The sequence below is a fragment of the Ranitomeya imitator genome, chromosome 2, assembly GCF_032444005.1.
Source record: "Ranitomeya imitator isolate aRanImi1 chromosome 2, aRanImi1.pri, whole genome shotgun sequence".
Classification (NCBI taxonomy): Eukaryota; Metazoa; Chordata; class Amphibia; order Anura; family Dendrobatidae; genus Ranitomeya; species Ranitomeya imitator.
Genome location: NC_091283.1, coordinates 637480060 through 637507349, shown reverse-complemented (window position 1 = coordinate 637507349; position 27290 = coordinate 637480060).

The window sequence follows — 27290 nt, the reverse complement described above, 5'->3', positions numbered from 1 at the left end:
ATGACCGGCAACGAGGAAGATGATAGGAAATTAAGGGCATGCGTGGCCTTGTCCGATTTCAGCCTCAAACACACCCATTAGTTGGCCAAAAACTGGCCCCAAAGCTCCATGGCAACCGCTAGGGGAAGCAGTTCCAGTAGCACCGAATCCTGAGTCCAGGCTCTGGTTACCCACGATTCGGGCCATGTGTCCGCGCACGTCTGTTCCCTAAAACTGACGCTGAAGCCCACCGCATCCACTTTACCGAGCCTGAGCCCTAAGCTATCACTGTCACATTCATTATCCTGAAAACATGTTCTCCCGTTGTAGGAAAAGAGAAAACGCTGCCATATAATCAGATCGCTGCGCAATTGCGCCGTGATCCTGATCCTGTGGTGGGGTTGTTTCGCGCCTTTCGTAGCCAAAATTAACCTGCAAGAGAAGATTCTGCCCATTGGCATTACCTTACAGGCAAAATTCAGGGACCCCAGGAGGGATTGCATTTGAACTAGTGTAACCTTACCGACCGATAAACATCCCGCAATTAGTTCTTGCAGTTTTGATATCTTGTCTTGGGGCAACCTAAATTCCATTGCAACCGAGTCAATTTCGATTCCTAGGAATGTGATTACGGAGACGGGGCCGATGGTTTTTTCTGACGACAAGGGAACTCCAAAACAGGACATAACGTCCTTAAATTGGACCAGGGCATAATGACACACCTCCGAATTAGCCGGACCTACAAATAAAAAGTCGTCAAGGTAGTGCGTAATTGATGGCAAACGCGTAACCTTGCGAGCTACCCACTCTAGAAATGTACTAAACATTTCAAAGTAATGGCAAGAAATTGAGCATCCCATAGGCAGGCATGTATCGAAGTAGTACTTGTCCTCGAACATGGCTCCTAACAGGTGATAGCAGTCCTGGTGAACCGGAAGCAGCCGGAATGCAGACTCAATATCTGATTTGGCCATGAGGGCGCCTGGTCCTGCTTTTCTGACCATTTCAACAGCTCTGTCGAAAGGTATGTATGTTACCGTGGTGTCATCGTTGGGAATACCATCGTTCACCGATCTGCCTTTTGGGTATGACAGATGGTGAATAAGACGGTACTTACCCGACTCTTTCTTAGGGACAATGCCCAAAGGGGAAACCCGTAGGTTAAAAAAGGGGGGAGAATCAAACGGGCCTTGAAAGCGGCCTGCTCTAATCTCTTTATTCAACTTTTCGTGTAAAATAGCCGGGAGTTCCCTGGCCGATTTTAAGTTCTTTGACAACTGGGGTTTTCTTGAAAAAATAAAAGGGATGAAAAAAACGAACGAAAAACCAAAACTTAGCTGCGCTGCAGCCGGTTTATTGGGGTATCTGGACAACCATGGTTCCATGCTTTTTACGCTCACCGGTGTCAGATGGCTCACCCCCGCGGATGACTTGTTGCTGATCAATTTTTGAGGGGTTTTTGAGCATTTTGATGCAGAGTGAGGTCCCCCACAAGCGGAACATTCGTGCTTATACTTGCACAATCCGTAAAATTTGCAGTGGCCCTTGTTGAAGAGCCAACAAGTGCCTGGCCTACGTACGACTGCCGACCCAGCATTGCTGGCACTGCTGGCGGATGCCCCGGGAAAGGGCTGCATAGTCTTCTGGGCCATCATCAGCCGCAGCCATGAATCGGTGGCTTTTACCCCCCACCCCAAATGTGGATTGACAGCTAGCCTGCGGCGGAAATCCTCATCGTATTTCCACCAGGCCGAGCCGCCATGGTACTTATATGAACTGTATATGCTGTCCATATAAATGAAAAGCTCGGAGCATCGTTCAGGGTGTTTCTCACCCATCACGCATCCTAGGACTGCGAAAGCCTGCAGCCAATTGTTGATAGTTTTGGCTACCTTTGGTTTTCTGTCATACACTCTCTCGCCTACCCGTCTCTCCTTATCCACCGAGTGTTGCTCTGTGGATACGAGGGACCAAATGTCTATGAATTCGTTCGCCCAAATTTGTTCCTTTACGGCAATATCTAGGTGTGACCCCAGGGGTGGGACCCCGCAAAAAAGACCATCCTTGTAAATATCGGGGCGTGTGGGAGGTATTGTCTTAGGCTGCGCGGCGGGTTGCAACAGCCTGGGATTTACAAAAATCCTGCCACAGCCTGCGCTAAATGGGGCCGCATCTGCTATATTACCCGTAATTCCCCTATCACCGCCCCAAGCACCAGTAAAGGCGTACTCACCGGGTTGTATACTGGGTTCCGAGCGACTCTGCTCCTGAGGTGCGTGGATAGTAGCACCTCGCTGCCCGATCCGTGAAGTGGACCTGTGTTCCGACGCATCGTGATGACGAGAACGGCCAGATGAACTGCCCGAAGAGGATGGAGAGCGCCACCTTGACGCTCTAGACCGCCTGCTGCGACGGCTGGAACGGGACCTGTGGGAGCGTCTCCTGCTATCATATCGTTCCCTGCGCCTTTTTCTATGACGGCGGCCATGCCCGGATGACGACGACGATGACGCGCTGCGCGCGGAGCGGTTACTCACGCTCTGAATGCCAACCAGAGCCGAGGTGCCAGCACCCTGTATGGGGAGTCCCACACCGGTTGCCATCGGCGATATGCCTGCCGAGGCGTTCAGATGTTCCCCCACCCCAGACGCTAAGTGAGATTGGGCTGTTTGACACCCAGCAGTAAGTTGGTGGGGTGTTGAAAAAATTACCGGGAATGAAGGGAAAGGGGACTCAATTCTCACCCCTGTGTGCTAAAAACCCTGTCTGCTGTCCCATTATGGGGGCAGAATGCTCCTGTTGCTGGGCCGCTGTTCCTAACTCCTGTCCCTTCCCAGTATTATTCCCATTCCCTCCCAAAGGCTGTAGAGTAGGAGAGAACAAATCCTGTGACTCCCCCGTCCCCTCGTTCTCCTGTGATGATGCAGACGCCGCTGAACCCTGAACCCCCCCATGCTAACAACTGCCCGAGACTCCTGTGCAGCTGGGGTGACTAAGTGCTGCTGCTGAGCGTTCCCTCCCCAGGGGATTAGTACCGCCGTATGAGCGGAGCTGACCAATCCTTGTGTTCCCCCCTCCTGCCTCTGCCCGACCGCCGCCGTCGCGCTGTGCTGTCTGCCCACGTGTGAGGATGCGCGCGCGCTTGAGCCGCACGCGCTCCTCTTTGAAATTAATGGCGGGCTCAGACGTGCCGGCGGCCGGGAGGCTCTGCCAGATCGCCGCCCGACCGACGGCACCGCCTGGCTCGCTGCAGGGAGGGAGCCGCTCGCGGCCAATAGCGCCGCTAGCCAATCGCTACCCTCCCTGCCAATCTTCTCCCTCACCGCTTCCTGGAGCGGGTCCATTTTCCGGAAGCCCCAAGACAGGTCCGGGTGCAAGTGAGGGGATCCGGAAGGGCAGGAAGCAAAGCGCCGCCTCTTTTGAAAGGGGCTCCGCCCCCCAATCAAGCCCGGCCCCCCGGAGTGCAGCGACGTCACCCCGTGGGAGACCCGGTGAGAGCCATGCCGAGGCCCCGCAGTCAGGGGACATCGGCAATAGCCGTAGTGTCCCGCAGACTGCAGAGACCCAAAGAAACTATTCTCCCACAAAGTGACGCCACACCCGAATATTTCAAATATTACTTTTTTTATTAATCTTTATAAATAACTTGCTTAAAGTCAACTTCAATTTGTCAATTTTCTCTTTTGGCTTAATAATTAAGGTCGCAGCTTATAACCCGGCAACATTTTGCCAACCAAACGGGTGTAGGGAGATTTACTGCCCTCCGGACTCCCGGCGCAGGTATCTTCACCAACCTCATAACCACCCATTCCGCCACGGAGTAGCCCGTGACACGAGCTACGACCCACCCAACGAATGGAGCGCCTGAACTACGCCCTCTCTAAGCCCATCCAGGAAGATGTCCAGACCCGCATCATTGAGATGCACCCCATCTGGCAAGAGAAAACCAGAGTTGTCTCCTTCTAACCGGTGGTGTCTCACCACCACACCGTTCTTGAATCTGATGAAGCAAGAAATTCTCTGGTTAAGTGTGCGTCTGGATCTTTCCATGGCTCCCAGTTCCCTGGCACCTCGCCAGACCAATCTAGGGATCATCTCGGACCACACCAAACGCATTACAGGAAAGAAGCCTGGAAGTTTGTCCAGATCGGCTCTCATCAGGGTCAAAAGTTCAGCGAGAGGAAAAGAGGCCAAATCATTCCCACCGGCGTGGATAACCACCACTGTAGGCGAGGATGCTACTCTTGCGATTCGCACAATCTCCGGCAGGACTTGTGACCATGTTAAACCTCTTGTTCCACGCCAGATGACGTCCATCCCTGTAAGGCCAAGCGAACGACCTCCTGGGCATAATTCCGCACGCCGTGCTGCCCAGTATATATAAGAATGGCCCACCAGCCATATGCTGGGTCTCATACCATCTAAAACCAGAAACAAACAGTTGTTAGTAAAATGAAAAACTCGAAACGGAAAGGACAAGAGGGAGATCAACAATAGGGAAGACACATCCGAGAAAGAAAAACAACCTACTAGCGCATTCTAAGCAAAACTTATTGCAACACTAATTCCGGCCTGATATATCTAGTGAAACAGCGAGATCTCCATCTACCCACTCTCTGTATATCTGATTCAAACAGACCAGCCCTGGAGGCTTCTGTTGCCGCACCGATCCTAAATGAATGAGTACCGAATTCCGCTGCGGGCAAACCAAGAAACGTCAATGCCTGTCTAAGGATCGCTAGGAACTGACACGCAAAAAGAGGGGAGCCGTTCTCATGGATGAATAATTGCAGCCCGTTGCCCCTAATCTGCATGTAACTTCTAATCAATGATAGTGGGCAAATTGATCCCTTGATGGCAAAAAAGGGGGAACCAAATTCCCCTGCCTTCCTGGTCGGTTTTGGATCTGCGCACCCTTACCCTCAGCCCGTCGTCACAGATCACCAGGTCTTCCAGCTGCAGGCCGCCTGCCCTGCAGCGGGACGAGGGGAGGATCTCGCTAACCCGCATAGCCCCGAAGAAAGCCAGGCTGAAAGCCGCTGAAATCAACGTAGCCTCGTAAGTGGAGTCGCAAACCGAGCCCGATACCGTAACCAAATTGGACAGCAGAGTAAAAGAAATAGGCCTCCTTTGATCGCTGCGCGCGCTGGCCCGCCGCCAGCCTTTTAAAACCTGTGTAATTAAAAAATGTTTGGTAGAATCCGGCCAACCGCGCAGCTTAAAATGAAACGCCACCCCCGAAATGCGGTTGCGAGCCGCTGCTCCCGACACCCCCCGAAGCCTGCAAGCGCGCCAAAAAGGCCAATGTAACCTGGAGTCTCAAACTATCAGAGCTACCTACCGGTTTTTCGGCTGCCACCAAACACCACTCATCCCATGCCTTACCGTATGCTTTCCATGTGGCAGGAGCGATGGAAGACCTTAACAAAGGAATCAGCTCTCCAGGGCATCCCAGACCGAATGCGGGCATCCCCGCATTTGGGGCTGTTCCCACGGCTGCTGACCATACCGCATCTGTGAATCAGAACAAAGTTTAACATCCATAAAACCGACCTTTTCCACACTGTGGGCGATCGCCTTTAACCATGTGTTGTTCTCCAAGCATTTTAACACCGTGAACCCGATGACCTTTATGACCGGCAACGAGGAAGATGATAGGAAATTAAGGGCATGCGTGGCCTTGTCCGATTTCAGCCTCAAACACACCCGTTAGTTGGCCAAAAACTGGCCCCAAAGCTCCATGGCAACCGCTAGGGGAAGCAGTTCCAGTAGCACCGAATCCTGAGTCCAGGCTCTGGTTACCCACGATTCGGGCCATGTGTCCGCGCACGTCTGTTCCCTAAAACTGACGCTGAAGCCCACCGCATTCACTTTACCGAGCCTGAGCCCTAAGCTATCACTGTCACATTCATTTTCCTGAAAACATGTTCTCCCGTTGTAGGAAAAGAGAAAACGCTGCCATATAATCAGATCGCTGCGCAATTGCGCCGTGATCCTGATCCTGTGGTGGGGTTGTTTCGCGCCTTTCGTAGCCAAAATTAACCTGCGAGAGAAGATTCTGCCCATTGGCATTACCTTACAGGCAAAATTCAGGGACCCCAGGAGGGATTGCATTTGAACTAGTGTAACCTTACCGACCGATAAACATCCCGCAATTAGTTCTTGCAGTTTTGATATCTTGTCTTGGGGCAACCTAAATTCCATTGCAACCGAGTCAATTTCGATTCCTAGGAATGTGATTACGGAGACGGGGCCGATGGTTTTTTCTGAAGACAAGGGAACTCCAAAACAGGACATAACGTCCTTAAATTGGACCAGGGCATAATGACACACCTCCGAATTAGCCGGACCTACAAATAAAAAGTCGTCAAGGTAGTGCGTAATTGATGGCAAACGCGTAACCTTGCGAGCTACCCACTCTAGAAATGTACTAAACATTTCAAAGTAATGGCAAGAAATTGAGCATCCCATAGGCAGGCATGTATCGAAGTAGTACTTGTCCTCGAACATGGCTCCTAACAGGTGATAGCAGTCCTGGTGAACTGGAAGCAGCCGGAATGCAGACTCAATATCTGATTTGGCCATGAGGGCGCCTGGTCCTGCTTTTCTGACCATTTCAACAGCTCTGTCGAAAGGTATGTATGTTACCGTGGTGTCATCGTTGGGAATACCATCGTTCACCGATCTGCCTTTTGGGTATGACAGATGGTGAATAAGATGGTACTTACCCGACTCTTTCTTAGGGACAATGCCCAAAGGGGAAACCCGTAGGTTAAAAAAGGGGGGAGAATCAAACGGGCCTTGAAAGCGGCCTGCTCTAATCTCTTTATTCAACTTTTCGTGTAAAATAGCCGGGAGTTCCCTGGCCGATTTTAAGTTCTTTGACAACTGGGGTTTTCTTGAAAAAATAAAAGGGATGAAAAAACCGAACGAAAAACCAAAACTTAGCTGCGCTGCAGCCGGTTTATTGGGGTATCTGGACAACCATGGTTCCATGCTTTTTACGCTCACCGGTGTCAGATGGCTCACCCCCCGCGGATGACTTGTTGCTGATCGATTTTTGAGGGGTTTTTGAGCATTTTGATGCAGAGTGAGGTCCCCCACAAGCGGAACATTCGTGCTTATACTTGCACAATCCGTAAAATTTGCAGTGGCCCTCGTTGAAGAGCCAACAAGTGCCTGGCCTACGTACGACTGCCGACCCAGCATTGCTGGCGGATGCCCCGGGAAAGGGCTGCATAGTCTTCTGGGCCATCATCAGCCGCAGCCATGAATCGGTGGCTTTTACCCCCCACCCCAAATGTGGATTGACAGCTAGCCTGCGGCGGAAATCCTCATCGTATTTCCACCAGGCCGAGCCGCCATGGTACTTATATGAACTGCATATGCTGTCCATATAAATGAAAAGCTCGGAGCATCGTTCAGGGTGTTTCTCACCCATCACGCATCCTAGGACTGCGAAAGCCTGCAGCCAATTGTTGATAGTTTTGGCTACCTTCGGTTTTCTGTCATACACTCTCTCGCCTACCCGTCTCTCCTTATCCACCGAGTGTTGCTCTGTGGATACGAGGGACCAAATGTCTATGAATTCGTTCGCCCAAATTTGTTCCTTTACGGCAATATCTAGGTGTGACCCCAGGGGTGGGACCCCGCAAAAAAGACCATCCTTGTAAATATCGGGGCGTGTGGGAGGTATTGTCTTAGGCTGCGCGGCGGGTTGCAACAGCCTGGGATTTACAAAAATCCTGCCACAGCCTGCGCTAAATGGGGCCGCATCTGCTATATTACCCGTAATTCCCCTATCACCGCCCCAAGCACCAGTAAAGGCGTACTCACCGGGTTGTATACTGGGTTCCGAGCGACTCTGCTCCTGAGGTGCGTGGATAGTAGCACCTCGCTGCCCGATCCGTGAAGTGGACCTGTGTTCCGACGCATCGTGATGACGAGAACGGCCAGATGAACTGCCCGAAGAGGATGGAGAGCGCCACCTTGACGCTCTAGACCGCCTGCTGCGACGGCTGGAACGGGACCTGTGGGAGCGTCTCCTGCTATCATATCGTTCCCTGCGCCTTTTTCTATGACGGCGGCCATGCCCGGATGACGACGACGATGACGCGCTGCGCGCGGAGCGGTTACTCGCGCTCTGAACGCCAACCAGAGCCGAGGTGCCAGCACCCTGTATGGGGAGTCCCACACCGGTTGCCATCGGCGATATGCCTGCCGAGGCGTTCAGATGTTCCCCCACCCCAGACGCTAAGTGAGATTGGGCTGTTTGACACCCAGCAGTAAGTTGGTGGGGTGTTGAAAAAATTACCGGGAATGAAGGGAAAGGGGACTCAATTCTCACCCCTATGTGCCCAAACCCTGTCTGCTGTCCCATTATGGGGGCAGAATGCTCCTGTTGCTGGGCCGCTGTTCCTAACTCCTGTCCATTCCCAGTATTATTCCCATTCCCTCCCAAAGGCTGTAGAGTAGGAGAGAACAAATCCTGTGACTCCCCCGTCCCCCCGTTCTCCTGTGATGATGCAGACGCCGCTGAACCCTTAACCCCCCCCATGCTAACAACTGCCCGAGACTCCTGTGCAGCTGGGGTGACTAAGTGCTGCTGCTGAGCATTCCCTCCCCAGGGGATTAGTACCGCCGTATGAGCGGAGCTGACCAATCCTTGTGTTCTCCCCTCCTGCCTCTGCCCGACCGCCGCCGTCGCGCTGTGCTGTCTGCCCACGTGTGAGGATGCGCGCGCGCTTGAGCCGCACGCGCTCCTCTTTGAAATTAATGGCGGGCTCAGACGTGCCGGCGGCCGGGAGGCTCTGCCAGATCGCCGCCCGACCGACGGCACCGCCTGGCTCGCTGCAGGGAGGGAGCCGCTCGCGGCCAATAGCGCCGCTAGCCAATCGCTACCCTCCCTGACAATCTTCTCCCTCACCGCTTCCTGGAGCGGGTCCATTTTCCGGCAGCCCCAAGACAGGTCCGGGTGCAAGTGAGGGGATCCGGAAGGGCAGGAAGCAAAGCGCCGCCTCTATTGAAAGGGGCTCCGCCCCCCAATCAAGCCCGGCCCCCCGGAGCGCAGCGACGTCACCCTGTGGGAGACCCGGTGAGAGCCATGCCGAGGCCCCGCAGTCAGGGGACATCGGCAATAGCCGTAGTGTCCCGCATTTTCTCCAGACACATACGGCCGCATCATGTCCTATCCTGCTCCCACCTTCTAACGCTCTCTCTGCTACTCCTCATTGCTGGTGACATATCCCCAAATCCCGGCCCTCCCCAACTCATCCCCACACTCGTCTCTAACCCCCTGCCACGATCCTCCGCACGTTTTCCCAACCATGACAACCTCATACCCGTTCAACCAGCCCCCACTCACCCGCTCCCCCTACCTGGAGCACTATGGAACGCACGCTCCATCTGCAACAAACTGACATTTATCCATGACCTCTTCATCACCAACAAACTCTCCTTCCTCGGCCTCACTGAAACCTGGCTCACCCCCTCTGACTCGGCCTCTCCTGCTGCGCTCTCCTATGGCGGATTCCACCTTTCTCACACCCCTCGCCCCAGCAACAAACGTGGTGGAGGGGTTGGCTTGCTCCTGTCCGACACCTGCTCCTTCACTACAATCCCGCTACCACCCTCCGCTACTCTTCCCTCGTTTGAGGTGCACTCTGTCCGCATCTATTCCCCCTCCAACCTCCAGCTGGCTGTCATCTACTGGCCCCCAGAACTAGCCATCTCCACCTTTCTTGACCACTTCACCACCTGGCTACTTCATTTCCTCTGTCGACATCCCCACTATCATCATGGGTGATTTCAATATCCCTATTGACACTTCCACCTCAGCTGCCTCTAAACTTCTATTACTGAATGCCTCCTTCAGCCTCACCCAATGGTCCTCTGAGGCCACTCACAAAGATGGCCACACGATGGACCTCATCTTCACCCGCCTCTGCTCCCTTACTAATCTCATTAACACACCCCTCCCCCTGTCTGACCACAACCTACTAACATTCTCTTCCCTCTCCTCTCCTAATGTGCAACCCCCACTCCACAAACTCCCTCGCAGAAATCTCAAACATCTCAACTTACAATCACTCTCGGAGTCCCTTCTCCCTCTCACAGACATAGCTTCCCTTCATGACACAGATGCTGCTGCCACTTTTTATAACACCACAATAACAGCAACACTCAATTCAGCTGCCCCGCTCATGCAAAATAAAACTCGTACAATCAACAGGCAGCCCTGGCTGACCAGCCTGACCAAAGAATTGAGACGGATTGCTGAGTGGAGATGGAAGCAATCCCGCTCTGCTGACCACTTCACTGCATACAAGCAGTCCCTCACCAGCTTCAAGTCTGCGCTCACTGCCGCAAAACAAACTTACTTCTCATCTCTCATATCCTCCCTGTCTCACAACCCTGAATAGCTTTTCAACACTTTCAATTCTCTATTCCGTCCCCCAGCACCTCCCGCCTCCCCCCTCATTTCTGCTGAAGACTTCGCCTCTTTCTTTAAACAGATGATCGATACGATCAGAGAAAGTTTTGGCCCACAGCGCCCACTGCTCCTCTTAGCTGCTCAACCCTGCTCCTCTAAAACCAGCTTCTCCACCATGACAGAAGATCAGCTCTCCACCCTCCTGTCAAGATCACACCTCACCACCTGCACGCTTGACCCGCTCCCGTCCCACCTCATTCCTAACCTTTCCACGGTCTTCATCCCAACTCTAACGCACCTCTTCAACCTCTCACTCACAACAGGTGTCTTCCCCTCATCCTTCAAGCATGCCAAGATCACACCAATCCTCAAAAAGCCCTTCCATCGACCCATCCTCTGTGTCTAGCTATCGCCCAATATCTCTTCTCCCTTATGCCTCCAAATTGCTGGAGCAACATGTCCATCTTGAACTGTCCTCCCACCTCTCCTCCTGCTCCCTCTTTGATCGGTTACAATCAGGCTTCCGTTCCCATCACTCAACTGAAACTTCCCTAACTAAAGCCACCAATGACCTACTAACTGCCAGGAGCAAGCAACACTACTCTGTCCTCCTTCTCCTGGACCTGTCTTCTGCCTTTGACACTGTGGACCACTCCCTTTTGCTACAAATCCTCTCATCTCTTGGCATCACAGACTTGGCCCTTTCCTGGATCTCGTCATATCTGACAGACCGAACATTCAGTGTCTCCCTCCCCCACACCACCTCCTCACTTCGCCCCTTGTCAGTCGGTGTTCCTCAAGGCTCTGTTCTAGGACCCCTACTCTTCTCCATCTACACTTTCGGCCTGGGACAGCTCGTAGAATCCCACGGTATGCAGTATCATCTCTATGCTGACGACACGCAGATTTACCTATCCGGACCTGACCTCACCTCCTTACTTACCAAAATCCCGCACTGTATGTCTGCTATTTCAGCCTTCTTTTCTGCTCGCTTTCTACAACTGAACATGGACAAAACAGAATTCATAATCTTTCCCCCATCTCACTCTACCCCTCCACCAGACCTATTCATCAATGTCAATGGCTGCTCACTTTCCCCAGTCCCACACGCCCGGTGCCTCGGGGTGATCCTTGACTCTGCCCTCTATTTCAAACCACATATCGAAGCCTTTGCCTCCTCCTGCCGTCTCAAACTCAAAAATATTTCCCGGATCCGTGCTTTCCTTGACCGCGACACCGCTAAAACGCTAGTGCATGCCCTTATCATCTCCCGCCTCGACTACTGCAACCTCCTACTCTCTGGACTCCCCTCTAGCACTCTGGCACCACTCCAATCCATCCTACACTCTGCCGCCCGACTAATCTACCTGTCTCCCCACTATTCCCCAGCCTCTCCCCTATGTCAAGCCCTTCACTGGCTTCCTATCGCCCAGAGACTCCAGTTCAAAAGCCTCACAATGACATACAAAGCCATCCACAACCTGTCTCCTCCATACATCTGTGACATGGTCTCCCGGTACCTACCTACACGCAACCTCCGATCCTCTCAAGACCTCCTTCTCTACTCCCCTCTCATCTCTTCTTCCCACAACCGCATCCAAGACTTCTCCCGTGCTTCCCCCGTACTCTGGAACTCTCTACCCCAACACATCAGACTCTCGCCTACCATAGAAACCTTCAAAAAGAACCTGAAGACTCACCTCTTCCGACAAGCCTACAGCCTGCAGTGATCCTGAAGTTACTGAACCGCCGCACAACCTGCCCTACCCTCTCCTAGTGTTTCATCACCCATTCCTGCAGAGTGTGAGCCCTCGCGGGCAGGGTTCTCCCTCCTTATGTACCCGTGTGCCTAATTTGCTCATGTTTAATGTATTTGTCTATATTTGCCCCGTATTCACATGTAAAGCGCCATGGAATAAATGGCGCTATAAAAATGTATAATAATAATAAAAAAATAATAATTCTGAGATAGTATTTTTGTGTTATTCATGATAGTGATAAGATTTCTGCAGTAGGACTTGCGTTTATTTGTGAAAAAAATTTTTTTGTCAAAATTTGGAAAATTTCACAATTTTCAACTTTGCATTTTCATGCCCTTAAATCACAGAGATATGTCACACAAATATAGTAAAAAAATAGCATTTCTCATATGTCTCCTTTACATCAGCAAAATCTTGTAACCAAACTTTATTTTTGGCCAGGAAGTTATAAGGGTTAAAAGTCGATTTTTCATTTTTCCAACAAAATTTCCAAAACCATTTTTTTTGGGACCACCACACATTTGAAGTCACTTTGAGGGATGTAAATGAGTCGCCAGCCAGGGCCGTGGGGTACCTGGTACCGGGTCCGGTGTTCACAGGGGGATGCCACGGTGGTGCCCCGGTCCGTGGCCCTGGGCGCCCATGTAAAAAAGGGGAAATTGAATAAAGTTTATGTTCGTGACACCACCTGTGGTATTCGGTCAGTGGGGACCGAGGCTGCTTTAAGGAGTCCTCTGGGGTGATGTTATGGCAGTTAGATGGTACAACTTCCCACAAGTGAAGTATATTCCCTGGGCTCCCGATGTGCAGATGGAAGATGGTGAATGGCACAGTAAGGAATGAGGACACAGGTTTGTAGTCTCTTTACCTGGTTTACTGAAGACTTCAGGCAGCCACAGTCCAGGGTACCAGATCACAGGGTAAGCAGGGTCCGGCTGGCTTGGAAGCGAATCCAGAGTCCCCTTTACCAGCTGGAGTTAAAAGCCTTCCTCTAGCGCTGTGGTGTTGTAGTCCCTTACTGCCTATGGCTTCAGATAAGGTCCTCACAGTTCTTCTCTCTGTCCCCTATGTAGGATAGGACAATACCTGAATGACAGGTAACTCAAGCCTTTTTACAGGGACTCTAGCACGCCCCGGGCTCTATGTGTTACTGTGGCTCAGGTGTGTGTGGCAGACAGGTAACTTGCAGTTCAGCTGTCCTGCCGGTCTCTGCTGTAAGTCGTAGAGTTCCTTACAACCTCGGTGGTTCGGCTACCAGTTATCTGCGCTTCAGAGGGAGGCAGCCTGCTCGTAGCTGGTCTCCCCTGATGTTATTCTTCTGTGCTTCGCTTTCCTGCATGCTCACTGAACGATGTTTGGCTTTCTGTATGTCTCTTTCTACTAACTGTGGTACTTCAGACCACACGGCCCCTTCAGACCTTCCTGCCTCAGACTGCTCCAGTCTGCTTCCTGGCACTTTCTCACTGAAACTGAAACTAACTTTCCCTCCAAACAACAATATATAAGCATATGCAGGGGAGTCACCTAGTTAATAGGATCAAAAGCTCCCCCTTGTGGCCTGGAGTGTGAACATGTTGTGTGTATGGTGGTTACCTGATGAAAGTTATCTTTCATCGCTTCCCAAAGTAATCCTGTGCTATGTGGATCAGGGGTCTTCTCTGACCTTAGCACCAATATGGTGACTCTGAGCCAACTGCTTGGAGACACTAAGTTGATGGAGGATGGGATGTACTTGGTCACAACAATAAAAAAGCTAACGTTAATTTCAGAGCACTATAAAAAAATAAAGCACTTAATGCATAGTCAGAATGGAGCAGACTGAACGGCACAGTGAGACGCTGCCCTTTTTTCCAGCAGCAGAGGTCTATTACATATTTATTACTGTCCAATATTAGTGAAAAGCAGATTGCAGCTCTTAAAAGGGAATCTGTCAGCAGGTTTTTGCCACCTCATTTAACGTCTTTATCCCCGAAGGTGGTTTGCACATTTATGACCAGGCCAATTTTTACTTTATGGTAATAACTCTGGAACTCTTCAACGGATCCCGGTGATTCTGAGACAGTTTTTTTTGTGACATATTGTATTCATGATAGTGATAAGATTTCTTCGGTATGACTTGCGTTTAATTGTGAAAAAAGAAAATTTGTGAAAATTTGGAAAATTTCTCAATTTTCAACTTTGCATTTTCATGCCCTTAAATCACAGAGATATGTCACACAAAAATAGTAAATAAGTAGCATTTCTAGCATTTCTCATATGTCTCCTTTACATCAGCAAAACCTTGCAACCAAACTTTATTTTTGGCTAGGAAGTTATACGGGTTAAAAGTTGATTTTTTATTTTTCCAACAAAATTTCCAAAACCATTTTTTTTAGGGACCACCACACATTTGAAGTCACTTTGAGGGGTGTAAGTGAGTCGCCCGCCAGGGCTGTGGGGTCCCCGGTACCGGGTCCGGTGTTCACAGGGGGATGTCACGGTGGTGACCCGGTCCGTGGCCCTGGGTGCCCATGTAAAAAGAGGAAATTGAATAAAGTTTATGTTCGTGACGCCACCTGTGGTATTCGGTCAGTGGGGACCGAGGCTGCTTTAAGGGGTCCTCTGGGGTGATGTTATGGCAGCTAGATGGTACAACTTCCCACAAGTGAAGTATATCCCCAGGGCTCCCGGTGTGTAGATGGAAGATGGTGAATGGTGCAGTAAAGAACGAGGGCACAGGTTTGCAGTCTCTTTACCTGGTTTACTGAAGACTTCAGGCAGCCACAGTCCAGGGTACCAGATCACAGGGTAAGCAGGGTCCAGCTGGCTTGGAAGCCAATCCAGAGTCCCCTTTACCAGCTGGAGTTAAAAGCCTTCCTCTAGCACTGTGGAGTTGTAGTCCGTTAATGCCTATGGCTTCAGATAAGGTCCTCACAGTTCTTCTCTCTGTCCCCCATGTAAGATAGGACAATACCTGTATGACAGGTAACTCAAGCCTTTTTACAGGGACTCTAGCACGCCCCGGGCTCTATGTGTTACTGTGGCTCAGGTGTGTGTGGCAGACAGGTAACTTGCAGTTCAGCTGTCCTGCCGGTCCCTGCTGTAAGTCGTAGAGTCCCTTACAACCTCGGTGGTTCGGCTACCGGTTATATGCGCTTCAGAGGGAGGCAGCCTGCTCGTAGCTGGTCTCCCCTGATGTTATTCTTTTGTGCTTCGCTTTCCTGCATGCTCACTGAACGATGTTCATCTTTCTGTATGTCTCTTTCTACTAGCTGTGGTACTTCAGACCACACGGCCTCTTCAGACCTTCCTGCCCCAGACTGCTCCAGTCTGCTTCCTGGCACTTTATCACTGAAACTGAAACTAACTTTCCCTCCAAACAACAATATATAAGCATATGCAGGGGAGTCACCTAGTTAATAGGATCAAAAGCTCCCCCTTGTGGCCTGGAGTGTGAACATGTTGTGTGTATGGTGGTTACCTGATGAGAGTTATTTTTCATCGCTTCCAAAAGTAACATCACTCTCCCTGTGAGGAAAGCAATGCTACGGTGACGACCAAGTCCCTGGAGTGCCACATAAATGATAGAAGATACCCAAAAGTGACACCATTTTTTCCTGACTGTGCCTATACCCTACATGTAATCAGGAAATATTTTTTAGACACTGTTCAAAGGTAAGAATGCAAGAAGCGCCAGATTTTACTGTTATGGTTTGCAGGTGCCATGACCCACTGGGAGAGCCTATGAGGTGGCAGAACTGCCCATAATTGACCCCGTTTTACATACTATACCTCTCAATTAATTCTAGGAGTGCAGTGATCATATTGATACTATGAGTGTGCAAGGAGGAAGACCGGGCTGCGGGTGCCTACATTGAGCTGGGTCCAAAACTGTCGAGGCTGCATCCCATGTTGCCCGGGGGGAAGGAATAGGGGATCGGACAGGTCCCATGACCCGGGAAGAGGGGGCGTAGTTAAGCTGGAAAGAGAAAAGCGTGCGAAGCGAGGGACAGTTTCCTGCCGTCAGGGAAGGTGAAGCAATGTGTGCAGCCCGCTCCACACCCAGTGCAGCAGAGCCGAGACAGGCCGTGATCAGGTTTAGCCGAACTCCTTAGAGGGACAGTGACCGAGAAGAGCGCCGGGCTCCTTCCCTTCCGAGCTCTGCCATGTGCCCAAACAGTCGTTTACCCCCACATATGGGATATCAGCATAGTCAGGATAAATTGCACAACAACTTTTGTGGTCAAATTTCTTCTGTTACCCTTGGGAAAATAAAAAATTGGGGGAAAAAAAGATAATTTTTGGGAAAAAATATGATTTTTTATTTTTACGGCTCTACATTATAAACTTCTGTGAAGCACTTGGTGGGTCAAAGTGCTCACTACACATCTAGATAAGTTCCTTAGAGAGTCTACTTTCCAAAATGGTGTCACTTGTGAGGGGTTTCAATGTTTTAAGTACATCAGGGGCTCTCTAAACGCGACATGGCGTTCCATCTCAATTCCTGTCAATTTTGCATTGAAAAATCAAATGGCGCTCCTTCCCTTCCGAGCTCTGCCATGCGGCCAAACAGTGGTTTACCCCCACATATCAGGTATCAGCATACTCAGAACAAATTGTACAACAACTTTTGGGTTCCAATTTCTCCTGGTACCCTTGGTAAAATAAAACAAATTGGAGCTGAAGTAGATTTTTTGTGAAAAATTTTTTTTTTTTTTTAAATATTCCAAAAATTCCTGTGAAATACCTGAAGGGTTAATAAACTTATTGAATGTGGTTTTGAGCACCTTGAGGGGTGCAATTTTTAGAATGGTGTCATACTTGGGTATTTTATGTCATATAGACCCCTCAAAGTGACTTCAAATGTGATATAGTCCCTAAAAAAAATGGTGTAAAAATGAGGAATTGCTCCCTAACAAAAAAAAATGTGGTTCCAAAATTGTGCTGATGTAAAGTAGACATGTGGGAAATGTTGCTTATTAAAGGGAACCTGTCACCCCGTATTTTAAAGATGAGATAAAAATGGCATTAACAAGGGCCAGAGTTGAGCTTTACAGTACTGTCTTCTGTGTGTTTATATTCCGCACCTATCTTGCCGAAATACCTTTTGAAAGTCGGCGTTTGGTGCTGTCACTCAGTCAGGTCTGGTCAGATGGGCGTTGATAAGTTGCGGTTCCTCCCCCCTGCTCCTCGGCGTGTATGACTTAAATGCGCTCTGTGAATCACACAGATCGCGCACTTTTTTCGCAGTTGCGCATTAAATGAGCCTCTTGCGCCTGCGCATTATGCTGTGCCCAACTGTGGGCATAGCATACGTGACATCACTGCGCAGGCGCTTGTCGGCACTTTTACCTGTGTGCCCCGGAAGTGGTTATATGCGCATTTAATGTATAGCTGGATGCCGGTAAATTTTTCTCTGCACAACCTGCGAGCGTAAGTTTGGTGCCAAGATCGCTTACCTAGCTATCTATCTATCTATCGTTCTTTCTTTCTTTCTATCTATCTATTTATCTATCCTTTTTTCTATCTATCGATCGATCTATCTATCCATTATCTATCCTTCTTTCTATCTATCTATCTATCTATCTATCTACCTATCCTTCCTTCTTTCTATCTATCTTTCGTTCTTTCTATCTATTATCTATCCTTCTTTCTATCGATCTATGTATCTATTATTTATCTATCTATTGTTCTATGTATCTATCTATCTATCTATCCAATTCCATCTATCTATCTATGTATCTATATTTATCTATTGTTCTATCTATCTATAGATCTTTCTATCTATTATCTATTGTTCTTTCTATCTATCTATTGATCTTTCGAACTATCTGTTATCTATCTATCTATCTATCTATCGTTGTTTCTATCTATCAATATATCTATCTATCGATCTTTCCATTACATATGTATCTCTCTATCTATATATCTAGTTATCTATTATCTATCGATCTATTATCAATCTATCGTTCTTTCTTTCTATCTATGTATCTATCTATTATCTATCTATCGTTCTTTCTATCTATAGATCTTTCTATCTATATATTATCTATATATCTCTCTATCGTTCTATCTATTTATTATCTATCTATCAATCGATGTATCTATCTATCTATCGATCAATCTTTCTATGCTTTTTTATCGATCTTTCTATCTATCTATGTATCTCTATCGTTCTATTATCTATCTATCGTTCTTTCTTTATATCATCTACCTATTATCTATCTATTGTTCTTTCTATCTATCTAACGCTCGAGCTTTCTATCTATCCTTTCTATATATCTTTCTATCGAACTATCTATCTAACTATCTATCTATCTATCTATCTATCTATCTATTATCTATCTATCTATGTATCTATTATCTATATATCTATCTATTATCTAGCTATCTATCGTTCTATCTATTATCTATCTATTATCTATCTATCGATCTTTCTATCTATCTATTATCTATCTATCGATCTTTCTATCTATCTATTATCTATCTATCTCTTTTCAGCTAGCTATCCGATTCTATCTATGGTATACCTTCTAACTTCCTTATTCCTTCTTTCTATTTATTTCTCTATCTCATCTATCTAACATCAGATTACATACAACATACACATGGCAACATAAACACTGTGACATACACCCATCGATATATGACTTTTAACCTACCACTTTTGACATGCAACATACGACTTTAAACATACTAAGTTCGACATGCAATGTGCGACAACAACATGCAACATACTAAAAAATGCAACACGCAACATGCTACTACATGAGATATGCAACAACAGGCGACATGCTATATGAGACTACATGTGAATACATGCGACATGCAACAACATGCACCATGCGACTACATGCGTCATGCAACAACATGGCACTACATGCGACATGCAACAACATATAAGTACATTACACATGCAACAACATGCAACTACATACAACATGCTGCAACATGCGATTACATGCGACATGCAGCAACATGCAAGAAAAATGTGACTACATGATACATGCGAATACATGCGACATGCAACAACATGAGACGTTCTACAACATGTGACTACATGTGACATGTAGTCAACATGCGACATGCAACAACATGCGACTACATGCGACATGTAACTACATGCAAGATTCGACTACATGCGACATGCAACTACATGCAAGATTCGACTACATGCGACATGCAAATACATGCGAATACATGCAACACGATGCAACATGCAAGAACATGCAACAACAGTGTGTCACTGAGGGTCCTATAGAGCAGTGACATCACCCGATGTCACTGTTCTATAGGGGAGATCATCGTGGGACACTAGTTAGTTGTTGGACTCCGTCGAAGACAGGTACTATACGGTTTACCATTTTCCTTTTTTTACAGGTGCAGAACTATGGTAAGTATGGTCAAAAGGAAGAATATTAAAAAAAAAATTTTTTGGAAAAATGTGTGTGTGGGTTTTTTTTTTAAACCAATACTATCATTGGATTACTAACGGATAGGCGTCTTATTGACGCCTCTCCGTTATTAACCAGGCTTAATGTCACCTTACGATAGCAAGGTGACATTAACCCCTTATTACCCCATATCCCACCGCTACACGGGAGTGGGAAGAGAGGGGCTAAGTGCCGGAAGTTGTGCATCTTATAGATGCGCCATTTCTGGGGCGGCTGCGTACTGGTATTTGTAGCCGGAGGGGGCCAATATCCATGGACCCTCTCTAGGCTATGAATATCAGACCGCAGCTGTCTGCGTAGCCTTTCTGGCTAAAAAATATAGGGGCACCCCACGTCTTTTTTTTTTGGGTGGGGGTCACCCATATTTTAATAGCCAGTAAAGGCTACGCAGACAGCAGGCTATGAATATTGGTCCACGGCTGTCGGCTTTCCCCCTCTGGCGCAGAAAATTCCGCGGAAGCCCACGCCGTTTTTTTTTGTTATTTTATTTTTTTTTGTTTTTTGGGGAGGGGGGGGCTCTGTCAAACTTCTAACATCGGGACTTGCTTTCCACCATGGGTTCATGAAGTTTTGATATCTGTTATTGTAATCCTGATACAGTTTGGATAATTGGACGCCAGTGCCATATATCCACTGTGGTTAAGGCCTCATTCACACGTCAGTAATGTTTGATCAGGATTTGTATGCCAAAACCAGGAGTGTCTCCAAAACAGAGGACAGTTGTCAATCCTACACTTTTAGTTTTTCTATGCAAGTTTCACTCCTTGTTTTGGCAGTCAAATACTGATCAAAAAATACTGACGTGGGAACAAGGCCTAACGGTAATATATATACATAATCACTGATTCGCTGCCCACATATCCTTAGATTGTTTGGTGGTACATTTTGCGTCCGTGCACATATTGCATATTTGTGCCAGGAAATTTGTGTGCTGCTTAGGCATATCTTGCCAGATCACGTTGGTGCTGACTTTTTGGTATTTAACTTAAGGATTATGTGTGGAGTTAATGGTGATTTACTGCTGATTATTTTGTATTTCTTTTGGGTGTTTTACATAAGACAATTTTTAACATGGAATCGATACAAAGAGGAAGCAGATTCAGGAAAATTAATGCCATGCTACATTGGTTAATCCGCAGAGTATTAATGGCTTAATTTTCCGCATCATATTCACACATTTTTTTACAAAAAAATCATTTTATTTGTACTGTCAATAACTTGTTGATCTGCTTTGATTTTGTGCAATAAAATAAAGTTGATCCGCTGTTAATCCAAAACGTGTGAAAATAGCCTCTGCGCATACAATTTTATTTTTCAGTGTTTCTATATATCCATCTATCATTACATCTATCTAACATTTTACTTCTATGTATCTATATAATTCCATGTATCGCGCTGATTATTTTATCTATTTACGTAATTAGATCTATCTATCTATCTAACTATCTATCTATCGATCTATCTCTCATTGAATCTATATTATTTATTGTACTGAACAGATTACATTGACCTATCTGAATCAAAAATGCATCATAAGTAACATTAGCTTTCTTTTTTTTTTCAAAGGAACATCATTGAATGTGGAGATACTGGATTAGGATTACAAGACCATAAGAGCAGAGCTGCAAAATAGTAAAGGTGACTCAGTCCTTATCTGTCACTAGATGGTGTCCCGATGCAAATGCATCGGGTATTCTACAGTATGCATGTCCACGTAGTATATTGCACAGCCACGTAGTGTATCGACCATTTACATACTATATTGCCCAGCCACGTACGGTTTTGCCGAGCCACGTAGTCTATTGCCCGGCCATGTAGTATATTGGCCAGTCACGTAGTATATTGCCCAGCCACGTACGGTTTTGCCGAGCCACGTAGTCTATTGCCCGGCCATGTAGTATATTGGCCAGTCACGTAGTATATTGCCCAGTCACGTAGTATATTGGCCAGTCACGTAGTATATTGCCCAGTCACGTAGTATATTGCCCAGTCACGTAGTATATTGCCCAGTCACGTAGTATATTTCCCACTCACGTAGTATATTGCCCAGCCACGTACTATATTGCCCAGTCACGTAGTATATTGCCCAGTCACGTAGTATATTGCCCAGTCACGTAGTATATTTTCCAGTCACGTAGTATATTGCCCAGCCAAGTAGTATATTGCCCAGTCACGTAGTATATTGCCCAGCCACGTAGTATATTGCCCAGTCACGTAGTATATTGCCCAGTCACTTACTATATTGCCCAGTCACGTAGTATATTGGCCTCTCACGTAGTATACAGCACAGAGCCACGTAGTAGATTACATAGCGACGTAGTATATTCCCCAGCCTTGTAGTATTCAGCACAGAGCCATGTAGTATATTCACCAGTGACGTAGTATATTAACGAGCCAAGTTTGTCACAGGTTCAAAAAATTAAAAAGAAATATACTCACCTAACGATACGAGGGCCCCTTGGAGTTGAACATACTCACCCTTCTTGTCGCTGCTCCTCAGCGTCCTGTCTCTCAACTTCCTTGGATCCAACGGCGCTGTGCATATGGGCGGGCGGCCACCGCCATCTTCCTTTACCAGGATGCATTGCGAAATTACACATATGACTTAGCGTTGTCGCAATACCATTATGTCTTATGGGTAATTTCAAAAAGCATCGCTGTGAAAGGAAGATGGCGGCGGTCGACAGTGGCACAGCGGACAACGGAGGGTGAGTATACCTTTTTTTTATAAAACTATTATTATTATTTTTAACATTACTTGATTTTACTATTGATGCTGCCTACGCGGCTTGGGGACACACTGTGTTAATAGCGGCGTTAACGTAATGCGTTACCGCCGGCATTAGCCCTGTGTTAGCGGTGAGCTGAGGGGAGTATGGAGTGTGCGGTCAGCGGAGCGCCGGTGAAACAGTACGGTGAGCGGAGCGCCGGGGACACAGTGCGGTGAGCGTAGCGCCAGGGACACAGTGCTGGGAGCGTGCGCCGGCCACTGACTATGGTGAGCGTAGTGGTGGGGACAGTGAGTGCGTGGTGCGTGCGCCTGACACTGACATTTTCTTCCGCACTGTGCCCGTCGCTGATTGATCGTGGCTGTTTCGCAGCGACCAATCAGCGACTTGGATTTCCATGGTAGACAGAGGCCAGGAACAATGAATATCCGTGACAGAAGTACAGACAGACAGACGGAAGTGACCCTTAGACAATTATGTATATAGATTACATCTAGCCTTATTTATTTTGCTAATTATTTCATACCTTATTTACACACACACATATATATATATATATATATATATATACATAGATATATATATATTTGGAATAAATTTCATTAAGGTCCTCATTAAAATTTCTCTTCAGGCTACTGTTCCACGGTTGTCCTTTTCCTCTTGGATGGGTGGGTGTGGTTGAATGTTCAGCCGTCTTGGTAGCGACATCTGATCACGTCTCCTACATGCGGCCTTTTTATCACCCTTTGGCCATCCGCCTTTTTACACGGTCCTACGTCACTTTCCCAAAAAACACTTCCAATTTAACCAATCCTATACTTCCTACCTCTCTGCTCCCCACCCTTTACCCTGTCATAAACCAGCATTTTCCAAAATCTAAACTGTCACTCGCTACCTGCTCCGGTCATGCCCCCCTCATTGGTACCCTCCATGACATATCCAGGGGTTATTTAACATCCACATAAATATTGCTAAATGATCTTTTTGCTTTATCTAACTAATTAATTATATGTATCTATGTGCTTTCATTTATATATTATTTTATTTTACTTTTTTATTACTGTACCAGGAACGTCATTGAATCGGTCTTTACTTCAACAGAAGAAAAGAGCACAGGACAAGATCAGAAGACAAGAGCACAAGAGAATACCGTATAAAAGTAAAATAAAAAGAATGGAAAATATTAATATTGTTTAAATAAACAATGCTTTGACAAATTAAATTTTGTTAGTCTTTCATTTGTTAAGTTTGTAAAACTTTCTAAACATCATTTATATGTCTCATATAAATAAACATGTCTCCTTCTGATTTTATTACAAGGAACTTCCTTGAAAATAACAGTGCAGGAGCAGACAAGGACAGCTAAGGAGAGTTACGGTGTGAAAAGGTCAATATCACAAAGTGAATTCAAATAATAGTAGTTAATAAAACATCTCTGAAATTTATGTTTAACTATTACATTTTTGTTCTCTATACATCTTTATGGCTGTGTGCACACGATGCAGATTTGGTGCAGAATTTTCGCCATAAAATCTGCACTAAATCTGCATCTCCTGGCAGAATCCGCAGGAGCATTTTTTATGGATTTTTGAGTGTTTTTTTTTCACAATGGATTTTTATTATGGAGGGGTGCAGAAACACTGCAGAACTGCACAAAAGAAGTGACATGCACTTCTTTGAAATCTGCAGCGTTTCTGCGCAGATTTTTATGCACCATGTGCACAGCTTTTTTTTCACATTGATTTACATTGTACTGTAAATCAAAGTGCAGTTCAGCGTTTCTGCTGAAGAAAAATCTGCTGCAGTTCGGCACTAAATCTGCATCGTGTGCACATATCATATATCTCTCATAACACATTTTAAGCTTTTATTCTTTATAACTACCATTCCATATCTATCATTATTTTTATCTATCATTCAATCTCCCTTTTTATAACATTTTACAATCATTCTATATCATTACTGTTATCTCTGATTCCATTTCTCTCATTACTTCTCTGTCAGTACTTTGCTCTCATAATTATTATCATTATTACTACTATTATTTATTATTTACTTTTATATCTCCATTACTTTCATGGTGATGTACATAATTAAAGGTTTTCTAAATTAACTTTATAGTTCAAACAATTAACAAGTAAAGTCTGGTACAGAGTGGAGAAGACACTGTACTTCCGGACTTACATTCGATGGGATAATGGGTAGGAGACAGAAGGTGGTGGAAACAACAGCTCTGCCAGTGGTGACGTCTCAGCTCCTGTGCATGGTGATGCGGCAGCTCAGGTGGCTGGTTATTGAAGGCTGAATGCTTTCTGGAATAAATTGGCTTTCAATTTCCATCTAAAACATAGGAGGGTGATGGACAATTGGACATGTTGAGGCATTGAGTTAAAGAGGATGTGTTATATTTGGGAAAAATCTTACAGGCAGTTGCTAAATATGTTACGTATGATCAACAGTTAATTTGGGTTGTATGTTTATTAAGAGACAAGGTTAATGAGAAAGATATGTTTTTTCTAAATTAGGGTTTATTAGAAAGGTAACTTTAGCTTGGTTTTACAAAGTTCAATCCCCTGGCATTAGATTTTAATTCCAATAACGCACCCCGACCCAGGATGCTTGTTGCATTTTTTTGGGGCAGTTGTTATGCCAGCGTTTGTTGAACTTCGCCATGCATTAGAGGGTCTCATGAGTTGAAGGCTAATGTGAGGGTGGTTTCTTAGAAAGCCATGTCGCTGTCCGTATCGTCTACTGAAGATATCGGATAAAGGGGTATAAGACAGTATGAGAGAATGGGAATGTCAAGTTGTGCAAGGTATCTGCGAGGATGTGATAATGGCTAGACAAGGGGTGCGCGTCGAGAGGACAAGGATTTTTAAACAAAATAAACATCGAAGGTGAGCTAAGCCCAACAGCATCGGGGCATTCTCTTAAGCATTCTGTAATTAAACAGATAAGCCCCCGGTGTATCATGAAAGAAGAGATAAAGAGCTTCGGGCCATTCTGTTTGTGGGACGGTACGATGGGTGTTGTGTTACGGTCCGGCGCCTAGTATCTTTATCACATGACGTCACCTTCTTTTATTCATGCTGCTGCTCCGGCGCAGGTGTACTTTGTCGGTCCTGGAAGTCAAAAGTACTGCAGTGGGCATGCTTATGTGAAAGGTCTGAGAGGCACGTCGGATGCTCACTGCAGTACTTTGGTCTGCCCTCAACTGGGAAGACAAACTACACCTGCACCAGAACAACAGCGGCCTCAAAGAAAGAAGATGACCTCATCTGATGAAGAAGGGAGGCAACGGGCCGGACTGCAACCCCAATTGTACCGGTACTGCCCCTAGGTGACTATAATATCACCTCATTTTTCTTATATTTAATTATACATCATGGTTTTATAGACAGCATCATGGAATGCTGTACATAAGCCCGGATGCTGGTTGTTTTACTTCAACTTAAAATTTTGGTTTTACAGCTTAAAAGGGAACCTGACAACTGTATTGGGAGGGACAGGTTTGCGGTCATGTGGGTGTGGTTTTTCTGGTGTTTGATTCACCCTTTCCTTACGCACTGGCTGCATGTTGGCCGCAATATTGGGTTGAAGTTAATGGTGTGTCCTCCAAAGTACACGCCTACGCAAGGCAAGACTCCCAGCAGGTTAGGAAAGGGTGAATGAAACCCCCAAAAACCTTGCCCATATGACCACAAACCTGTCCCGCAAAATTACGGTGACAGGTTCCCTTCACTGTGTGGTCTTATCTGCTACATTGCTGAATGATGCATCTAGGTCACCGACATCTATTTGACGCTTGTTGTGTACGGAAAAGGAGGTTACACCTTTCCGTCCTTCATTTGATAATATTTTTAAAACATTTTTAAAGTGGCACACCTGTTTATATAATACAACAAAGGTCAAAGTGAATGTCAAAAAAAAAGATAATCATAAGGTCAAAGGAAATGTTCAAGGAGCTCATATACAGAGTTCTGGCACAGAACCGATATAGACAAGGTTACATAAAAACATCTGCAAGACCTAATGTTACTTCGAACATAGATGCATCCATAAGTCAGAAAATAAATAAGTTTTACTACAACATTCTTGACAATCATCAATGTTTTGCGAGAATGAGCTTTCATAGATGACCAGCCTTGTTGACATGGTTAAATAAGAAACACAATAACACATTAACTTTGCTGTTCAGATTGAGTAGGGAGATGTTCTTACAGTATCCAAACTTAAAATATCAATGCAGACCTCTGACACTCTGCCATTTAGGACACAGTGGCTGAGTGAAGATTCTACTTACAGAAATACATGTGCAAAAACATCATAGAGTTGCCAGACTCATGAAGAATTCACACGCTATGAATAATAAGGTTTTATGATGTAAGGCGACAAGTTATAACTTTTTTAATAAAAATCTAAGCTAGATGTGTAGAAGAAAACATGCAATGGTCATCACCAGCTCAAATACCTTTAAATGTGTAAAAAAAAAATGTTGTCAGCATCATGCTATGAGTCCAGTGTTGAACTTCACCAGAAGACAACCAGAAGATTGTCCATTGAGAAAAGATCATGACACCAGCTGGCATACAGGAGCAGAAAATGCCTAGTGCCCAACCTTGAACACTGGTACACATCCATTAATATATATTTAATAGCTATGGGGCCTACGGTGTCAGTGGAGCAGCAGAGGATGACAGTAAGCCACAATCTGTTGACACTGCAAAACTGTAATGAATATTCAGACCTCAACACAACACCTTCGGCATTTAGATGAGTTAATTTTTTTTTTAACAATAACAGCGTGCAGCGTTTGCCCCATGCTGCAGCTAACACTGCCCGCTATCAGTTTTAAATCCATCCCTTGCCTTTTTCACACAGCGGTTGCACAATGACCATCCACATTTTAATTACTCGGTTTGTTAGTCTGCTGTCACACAATCAGTATTTGTTCACT